Below are 9024 nucleotides of genomic sequence, written 5' to 3' on the forward strand. Positions count from 1 at the left end.
GCCAGTTGGGTCTTCCAGGAAGAATAGGCTAAGACATAGTTAGACATGGGAGAGTCTTACAGAGGGTGACAGATAAATGGACTTTGAAGGCCAAGGCAGAGCCTGAAGACACCTGCAGCCAGAGGCTGGGAGATCATTATCTCCCTTTGCAAAGGACACTAAGCAACTGGCACTTGGTCAGGGGGCAAGCTACAGATCCAAGGCTTGACTGGAGGGCATGATGAACAAACAGAAGGAGATTGGATTTTTGTTAATGGCAGAAGTTAGGGTCTACTTGAGTTTTCAGGCACACTAATGGCCTGAAAAGGCCAGGTTGACTAGGAAGGTTGATGAGAACTGCAGGAGATGTCACTGTCACAGTGAACCTGAGATAGGCAAACCAAGGCCATCTGTCCCTGGGGCCATGTCAGAGCATTGTGAGCCCAACGTGGTCTTTCCCAGTTTCTAGGGTCACATCAGTGGGCACAGTCAATTCAGAAGAATCTGGGCCGTGGTTCTGCAGTAGCCCCATGTACCATTTCCCCCTCTCCCCTGCCTTGAAGACAGTACTGTATTCCCAGGGCCAGGCTGCCACATGGCTCTAGCACATCCCCTTTGGGGCCAGACCTGGGTTCATGTTGTGCCCAGCTGAGCTGTCCTCCCTGTCTGTGTGCTAGGGCAGGTTCCCTGTCCCTCAACCCAACAGGTGGTGGTGGCTGAGCAGGCAAGAAGATGAAATCCTGTCTTTTCGATGACTTCTGACATGTGACACCCGACTCCCTGCCTCTGATCTGTTCTCCTGTGCACAGGAGTCACCATGCTGGCGAAGATGGGCCTGCTGCCCAGCTATCCTGCACAAAGAGATCATGAAGCATGACTGGATTTGGTCTCAAATATGTACCATGTAAAATGCAGTGGTCAGTATGACCAACTCAGAGGTCAGTTGGGAAATAGACACTGCAGAAAACAGCATAGAGTTTCCTCAAAAAATGAAAATGGAATTACTGTTGGATCCCATGATTCCACCACTGGGTATTTATTCACTGAAGAAAGAGAAAACACTACCTCAAAAAGAGACGTGCACCCCTGTATTTATTGCAGTATTATTTACAATAACCAAGATATGGAAGCCCAAGTGTCCATCCATAGGGGAGCGCAAGATGTGACACATATAGGTATGGATCTATGATGGAATATTACTCGGCCATAAAAAAGAATGAAATCTTGCCATTTGTGACAACATGGATAGACCTAGAGGGTATTACACCAAGTGAAATAAGTCAGACAGAGAAAAACAAATACCATATGATTTCACTCATATGTGGGATTTAAGAAACAAAACAAATGAACAAAACAAGAAAAAAAGAGACAAACAAACAAAAAATAATGGACTCTTAAATACAGAGAACAAACGTGGTTTCCAGAGAGCGGGTGGGGGGGGGGGTGGTGTTGAAATAGGTGAAGGGGATTAAGAAAGAGTACACTTATGATGAACTCTGAGTAATGTATAGAAGTGTGGAATCACTCTAGTGTGTACCTGAAACTACATAATACCAGCTGTTAACTATACGTCGGTGAAAAAAGGGAAGAAAAAAAGAATATCATGACATCAGGTAAAATCCTTGTCTCTTTATAGGTGTCCCAGAAGAAGAGAGAGAGAAAGGGATGGAAGATGTATTTGAAGGAGAACACCAAGATTATGAATTAATGCTCACTGAGGATTCTAGAGGGGTGTGTGTGTCTTGCGCATTGGTGTTGTAAACGTGTGAGTGAAAACATTACCATATATTGGACTAGTTTGTGAATCTTGGCTGAAGGATTTTGCTGCAGACACCTGAAGCACAGCTTCTTGAGAATGGAGGAGTCGTGCTGGATAAACACTTTGGAAATGAAAGTCATGAGACACGAAGACCATCCTTAAGTGAACAAAACAAACGCAGTGGAACTCTGGAACAGTTCATTGGAATTGCAGCTGAAGCTGCTTCTGGATTGTTTTCCAGAATATGCTGTTGTAGGCACAATTACATGAGACTGGGATGAAGTGAGTGGGGGGGGCAGTAATGCGAGAATCAACTCTATTAACTATTGATGAATTTTCCCAACTCTGGGTAATTCCTTAAGTTTTCCTCCCTGGGATCTCATATTGATAAGAAGCCAGTAGCTTCATTCCATATACCTTTCTGCCCACCAGCTATGTCATAGGAGTCAACTGTCTTTCCCCCAATTGATCTGAAAATGCAAATCTGTAAAGAGAATATGGAAATTCACTCTTTCAAGCTAGCTACATGTCAGACATCCTAATAGAAACCAGCAAGATGACATCAAGTTTAAAGGAATGCTTCAAAAGTGGAAATAAGGCATTTAGATGGGCAATGGAAGTCAAAAGAAACTGTAAAGCTACAAAGCCAAAAGAACTAATGAGGAGAGCAATTCAGAGCGATCTAGATCATGTGGCATTCAGGAAGAAAGTAGGCCATATTCAGAAGGAAGAGAAGAAGGTATTAGAGTGAATCCCCAAGAATCCTCTTGTCCAAGGATAGGTCCTCTTGTCTAGCCATCCTGGGGCTGGGGTGCCTGGGAGGGAGCAGCTCACTGCAGGAGGGACTTTGAAGGATGCACTCTGCCCGGGGTGGCTAACTGAGTGCTTTCTCATGTTGCATGATGTTGCTGTTTTCACCTCATGACTCTTCCTCCAATTCATTGTTCAGCATCTCCTCAGTACCTCAGAGGCTCTAGAAGCATGAGTTGTGTTTGTCTCTGGGAGGGTCTGTCTGAATTATCATCTCTCAGGGTGCTGGAAGGCAGGGAGGCATCATGAATTCCTTCTCTAGTTCTTTTGCAGACCTTCCTCTCCAGCCCACCTATTAAATGAAGGAGTTCCTCCAGGATCAGTCTTCTCTCTCCATGCTCTCTCTTCAAGGACGATCTCATCTGCAGACTCAGCTCCATTTCCCACTTATCTGCTGATGACTCTCAAACTCAGAGCTCTTCCTGTTCTCAGCCTCTGAACTCCAGATTTATATATTCAAATGGTGATTTTTGAGTGTCCTCAGATGTACCTCAAATTGAACAGGCAAATGCAGAGATTTGGTCTGCAAACATACCCATACCAGCCTCGCTCTCTCCACTGTCACCACCCAAACTCACCTCCACTCCAGTGCAGCGAGGCTTTGGGGATGACCCGACCATTTATCTGCTTCTGCAGCCAGAGGCCCGGGCATCCTGAAGGACACCCCCAGAATCCCATCATTCTATTGATGATTTCCTCCTGCATTTTCCCAAAGCCATCTACATCTCCTCAACTCCACTGTTGCCTCCTTAGACCAAGTTACCAACACATCTCACCCAATTGGCCTCCTAAAGCATTCTCTGGCCCATTCTGAGCCATTCTCTATTCTTCACCAGATAGGTATTCTAAAAAATACAAGTCTTTTTGGTGTGTTCCATTGCTCTTAACATTGAACATCTGTACCACCTCAGCAGCCTTGGTTCTCTGCTGTCCTCCAGCCCTGGCCCCCAGCACTTTCTCTTCTGTCCTGCTTCTATGCCCTCCCCCACATCATTCTCCTTCTCTAGCAATCTGACTTTTAAAGCAGTGCCCACACTGGGAGGGCTTTATTCACTCCCCCCGCTTCCACCTTGTGATTAAGCTTTTCCCATGCTTCAGACCTCAGCTCAAGTGCCACTTATCCAGGTCTGGTAAGTTCCACTGTTAGATGCTTTTAAAAATTGTCATTGCACCATATCTCGCTCATGGATGGGACTAGCCGAAGCTGAAGTTTGCAGGATATGTGAATTTAGTCCATTAATGCTAGTCTCCCCACTGGAATGTAAGCTCCTCCAAGATAAGAGATGTGTCTCTTTTGCCCACTGTTGGACTGCCATCCCAAGCACAGTGCCGGGTCCACAATGTTCTCACCTTCTGTCAAGGATGCCCCACTGAGGGTTGCTCAGAGATGGGTGGATGGGAAGCCCAGACTGCCGCTTCTGGAGGGTTTCCTGCAGCAGACTAAATTTCCAGTTGGGAAATGCTGCCTCCCTCTGGCCATGTGCAGTGATACGGGCGAGTGAGGGCTGTGGGGAACTGCAGGACCCTGGAGCTGCATCAGGACAGGTAACTTTTCCCCAGGTTCATGGTGAATGGCTGTGATTCCTTTTTGTTTGTTTTATTTTGCTTTTTCTTACTTACAGCATGAAAAACATCCTGGGAACTGGGTTCATAGTTGGAACAAGGGATGCAACCCATACCCATGTTTTAGCCAGGAGAAACTCAGTAAAAATCTCCCCAATACCCAGACTTGTTCTCTGCATGCTGTGAATTCCACACATCACAGAGGGTAAATGGCTCAGTGTTCACGGGGGAAGGTTTTGCTGGTCGACCAGTTCTCCATAGATTAAACCGAGGAGCATGAATTATGAGTTGACAGTAGAGGATCTGAAGGTTTTGCCTGGAATTGTCATTGTGTTTTAATGGCGTATTTAAAGTGCATAAATTGTGAATACTGATTGGATGGCAAATCATTGATTTTATTTTACTTTTTTTATTTTTTAAAGATTTATTTATTTGAGAGAAAGAGAGCGAGAGATCGTGTGCACACGAGCAGGGGGAAGGGCAGAGGGAGAGAAAGAGAGAGAGAATCCCAAGCAGAATCTGTGAAGGGCTTGGAGCCCGACATGGGGCTCAATCTCCCAACCCTGAGATCAACCTCAGCCAAAGTCAGGAGCTGGACACTTAATTAACTGAAGCAGGTCATTGATTTACAGACAAAACCTGCCTTTTGAGTCTTTTCTTTCAATAATTTTTCATGAAAATATCCATGTATTTTTGTCTGGTCCTCTAGTAACCAACAACATGGGCATTTGTCTGTGTCTATGAAAGAGATTAAGACAGTTGGTCAGTGAGGCAAGTCAGATCCATCAATCTGAAACTCTCCTCCAATGTGGCTGCAGGCTTCCACAGGCAGAGACCACTTTTTCCTCAGTTCTGCTTCCCCAACTGGCAGGATGCTCGGAGTACAGAAGGTGCATATAGAAATGTGCTGAATAAGTGAGTGAACGGTTGTGAGTTCAGTCTGGCCTGGAAAGATGGCCTAGAAAGACCTCTGAGGACAACCGATTTCCTCTGTAAAAAACCCTTCTCCTGGACCTTTCCACCAGAAAAGGTTTCTGTTTGTTTTGTTTTTAAAACAACCTTGTTTTCATATGTGGAGGGGAAAGGAAATGGTAGGTTTAACCTGGCTGGGGGGAGCTAATATCCTTGGAGGAGCCCACAGAGGGGACATTTAGAAAGCAACAAGAAGCATCCAGCAGTGGAAGGTAGGAGGGAGGGAGAGAGTCAGAGGCCCACGATCCCATGACCGAGCCTGGGAAGGGGGGTTATGAAGGGGGAAACGGAGGAAAGTGGCTTAAGAGCTTGATTTCTTTTCTTTTCTTTCTTTTTTTCTTTTTTGTTTTTGGAGATTTTATTTATTTATTTGACAGACAGAGATCACAAGTAGGCAGAGAGGCAGGCAGAGAGAGAGAGAGGGGGAAGCAGCCTCCCAGCTGAGCAGAGAGTCCGATGTGAGACTCGATCCCAGGACCCTGAGATCATGACCTGAGCCGAAGGCAGAGGCTTAACCCACCGAGCCACCCAGGCACCCCTGAGAGCTAGATTTCTTTGAGTGCCACACAAAGCAATCCCAGTTTTCAAGATGTTATACACAGTGTCACACATATGGATAGTGCCTTACAGAATGAAATTTTCTTTTTAAAATGAAAACTTTAAAACCTTTGAAGAGACCAGTTTTCTCTTTCACATGCTGCCGGGAAGCGTTGCAAGGCAAAGAGCCTGTTATGTACTTGAAATGAATGTGGAATGAGCTGTCAAGGTCAGCGCTATACAGCAGCAAAAATTCTTAAGTAGCCGAAAGGCAGCTTGACAGCCCCTGTGGGTGGCTCTGTGACCGCTGCTGGGCAGGCACGGGGGAAACGGCAGGAGGTGGACATGGGTGTGGTGTGTGGCCCTTAAAGGATCCTCGCACAATTGGATCAGTGTCCGACGCCCAAGGGATGGGCCATGATACCTGGAATGGATTTATTCAGAACGGCTCTGGAGTAGTACTGCGTTTACGACTTGGAAATATTTATAGAGTCGAGTCAGCTGTGGCTTTGGAGTGCAGCCAGCCTGAGCAGCTCAGAAAGCATCCCACGGTGGCTGATAAACTGTGACCCCCTGGGGAATGACAGGACCGCACATCTGAGCCCGTACCATCTCGAAATAGAACCGTGTCCATTCGGGCTGCCCCTCTGACAAAACCCTTCCTGTTGCTTTCCACTGTACTTGGAAGGAAGCCCACACGCACAGCCAGGTCTCCCAGTCTGACATGGTCTGAGCTCTGCTTCCCCTCCCCACCACCCTACCCCACGCTGCAGCCACCCTGGCCTTTGTCCCGAGCTTCTGCCACCTCGGGACTCACACACCTGCTTGTCCCTCTCCCACCACTTTGCCTGATGAGTTCATTCCCCCTCCCATACAAGTCTCAACTCCAGCCTCAATGGAGGCTCCCAGCGTCCTTCCTCAGGTGTGCCCGCCCAGACTAATTCTCTCATTTGTGTCCTTTCCTGTCTCTCTCTGTGCTCCCCACAGGACAGCGGAGTCCATGGGGCAGAGCAACCTGTCCGGCTGGGTTGCTGCCGAGTCTGCAGTACCTGTGCCTCCTATGTCTGGCACGTAGAAGGTGCTCGATAAATTTCTGTTGAATGAAGGAATGTGTAGGAAAACTGAGGCAATGGAAAGTGAGAGAGCCCCTGGACACCCTGTGGAGTCAGCTGGCATGTTCTGCCATGAGCTGGCTGTTGAAATGTCTAACCACACTCCCTCAGAGCCTGGAGGGAAGTTATGTTTAGGAGTAAGTTGCAGGTTCTCATGCCATTGGGGTTGAGATGCTGGGACACACATAAAACCGGAATGGATCCCCCCTCTCCAGGACTTTCTCCTTCCCTATGGAAAGACAGTGAGGGCCCCTGAAGATGAGGTGTGTGCACAGGGCAGAATTCTAGTCTGGAGCTTGAACTGAAGAGGAAGGAGGGTTGGGAGTGCATTGGACACCGCCCCCCCCCCCCCCCCCCCCGCCTCTATCAATCAGGGAGCGGTCGGGTCCCACCAACACCCTTCCCCTCCTTCCTGTCTGTCCTCCAGGAGCTGCCCCAGCAGCCCCTGGCAAGGGGAAGAGGTGGGAGGTGAATTCCTGAATGGCCATAGCTGAACACTTCTTCAGGTTGGGAGACAGAGCAGGTAGCACACAGGCGTTCGGATCCCGCAGGGCTGGCCGCAGTGGCTCCCACAAGCATGTTCATTTCAGAGGCGACCTGGAACGTGGCAATGACATTCAGTGTGTACACACAGAGGGATCCTGAATGCACGTCCCTGTCACCTACTTTCTACTGCCAACAGCCTCACCCGGCTCAGCCCTAGATGTTTCCACCCACACTGTTGCCACTCTATAAAGAAGGAAGCCCAGAGCATATGCGAATGCACCCAAATTCTCATTAATTCCTCCCCGGTGATTTGGGATTTCTGCCTTCACTGAGAAAGCTGAGGTTATTTTAGTATCAGCTTCTGAGTAGAAGTAAATAATCTCTTAGAGAAAAAGCAACGTTTCAGTTTTCGAAACTCCTCCCTGGACACTTACTTGCCATACTAGAAGAGTCTAACGGAATGGCCAGGCCACAGGCCTCATGTAGGTCCTCTGCAGCGCAAAGACTGGGCCTTCTGGGCCAGAGCGGGTTTTCTGAGGGTAATGTTCAGGTTTTTGCTCTTTTCCTAGTGATGTGTGTCTAATTCTCCTTCCCCAAACTGGTGTCGAGGCTTGATTGACAAACCGCCCCTTGAGGGATCCACTTCTTGACACTGGACATCGCGTCTCCTTTCGGATACTGAACAGTACTGGAGTGTGGTTCCCCAGCCAGAGGCCATTCGCACAGGCAAACAGCCAGCCGTTCCCAGAGCTTCCTAACCTCAGCGTGTGGTTTCTATTTGCCACCACCACACCAGGAAGGCTCTTCCCCTCTTTGACCCAGGGCTAATTTGGAGACCTTGCACCCCCTTTGGCCTAGGCCACAGGGACTAATCTGCTTCTGCCTTGCTGTAGCCTGGATGCTTGTGTGGATCCCCAAATTCACGTGTTGGAATCTCAACCCCCAATGTGATGCGAACAGGAGGTGGGCCGGTGAAGGGGAACTAGGCGTCTGTGAACCCTCACCAGACACCCAATGGGCCCTCACCAGACACCTAATCTGCCAGAGCCTTAATCTTGGACTTCTTTGGCTCCAGAATGGTGAGGAACGTGTGAGTGTTATTTAAGTCAGCCAGCCCATAGTATTTTTGTTACAGCAGCCTGAGTGGCCCTAGACAGACCTGGGGGCCGTGGGCTGGCCTCCCCACCAGATGTGGGAAACGCTCCCAAGCACGCCAGGGCCATTGGGCCCTCCAGAAGTAAAAATATTGCTCCTTGTCCTATATGAAAAAGATGGGGGATTATTAGATGGGGAACAACCCTGGCGAGTTGTTTTACCCTTTCAGAATGGTTGAGGGAGGAAGCTTCAGTCAACCTCAATAGTTGAAAATCTCAACTGTTCCATTCCCCCTGGACTGACTGAACTGGAAGAGAAGCTGATCAGTCGCAAACCCTCTATGGCTAATGACATTTTCAGCAGAAACTTCTGGGCTTAGCTTGAAAAATCTTGAAGCCCTGCGCCAATGTTAAATATCACAGCTTCCTCTGCCCGGGCCCCATTGTTCAGCAAGAGCTAAAGTTTTGCCAATTAATGCCGTGAATGCAGACTGCCAGTCTTGGGGGTCCTTACAGAAGATCTTGTAAAAGTTATTCATTACTGAGGCAATGGAGATTCTGAATATTTAACACTAGCGCATGTGTGAAAATGATTTGGGGAGAGGGAGTGGATGATCTAATATGAGAACCCATGCTGACCCCAGGTCTGGCTCGCCTCAATCCAGTCCCTTCCCCACCTGTGCCCACACTCTACCCCAAAAGCTACTCTAGA

Source organism: Mustela nigripes, chromosome 1, assembly GCF_022355385.1.
Source record: "Mustela nigripes isolate SB6536 chromosome 1, MUSNIG.SB6536, whole genome shotgun sequence".
NCBI lineage: Eukaryota > Metazoa > Chordata > Mammalia > Carnivora > Mustelidae > Mustela > Mustela nigripes.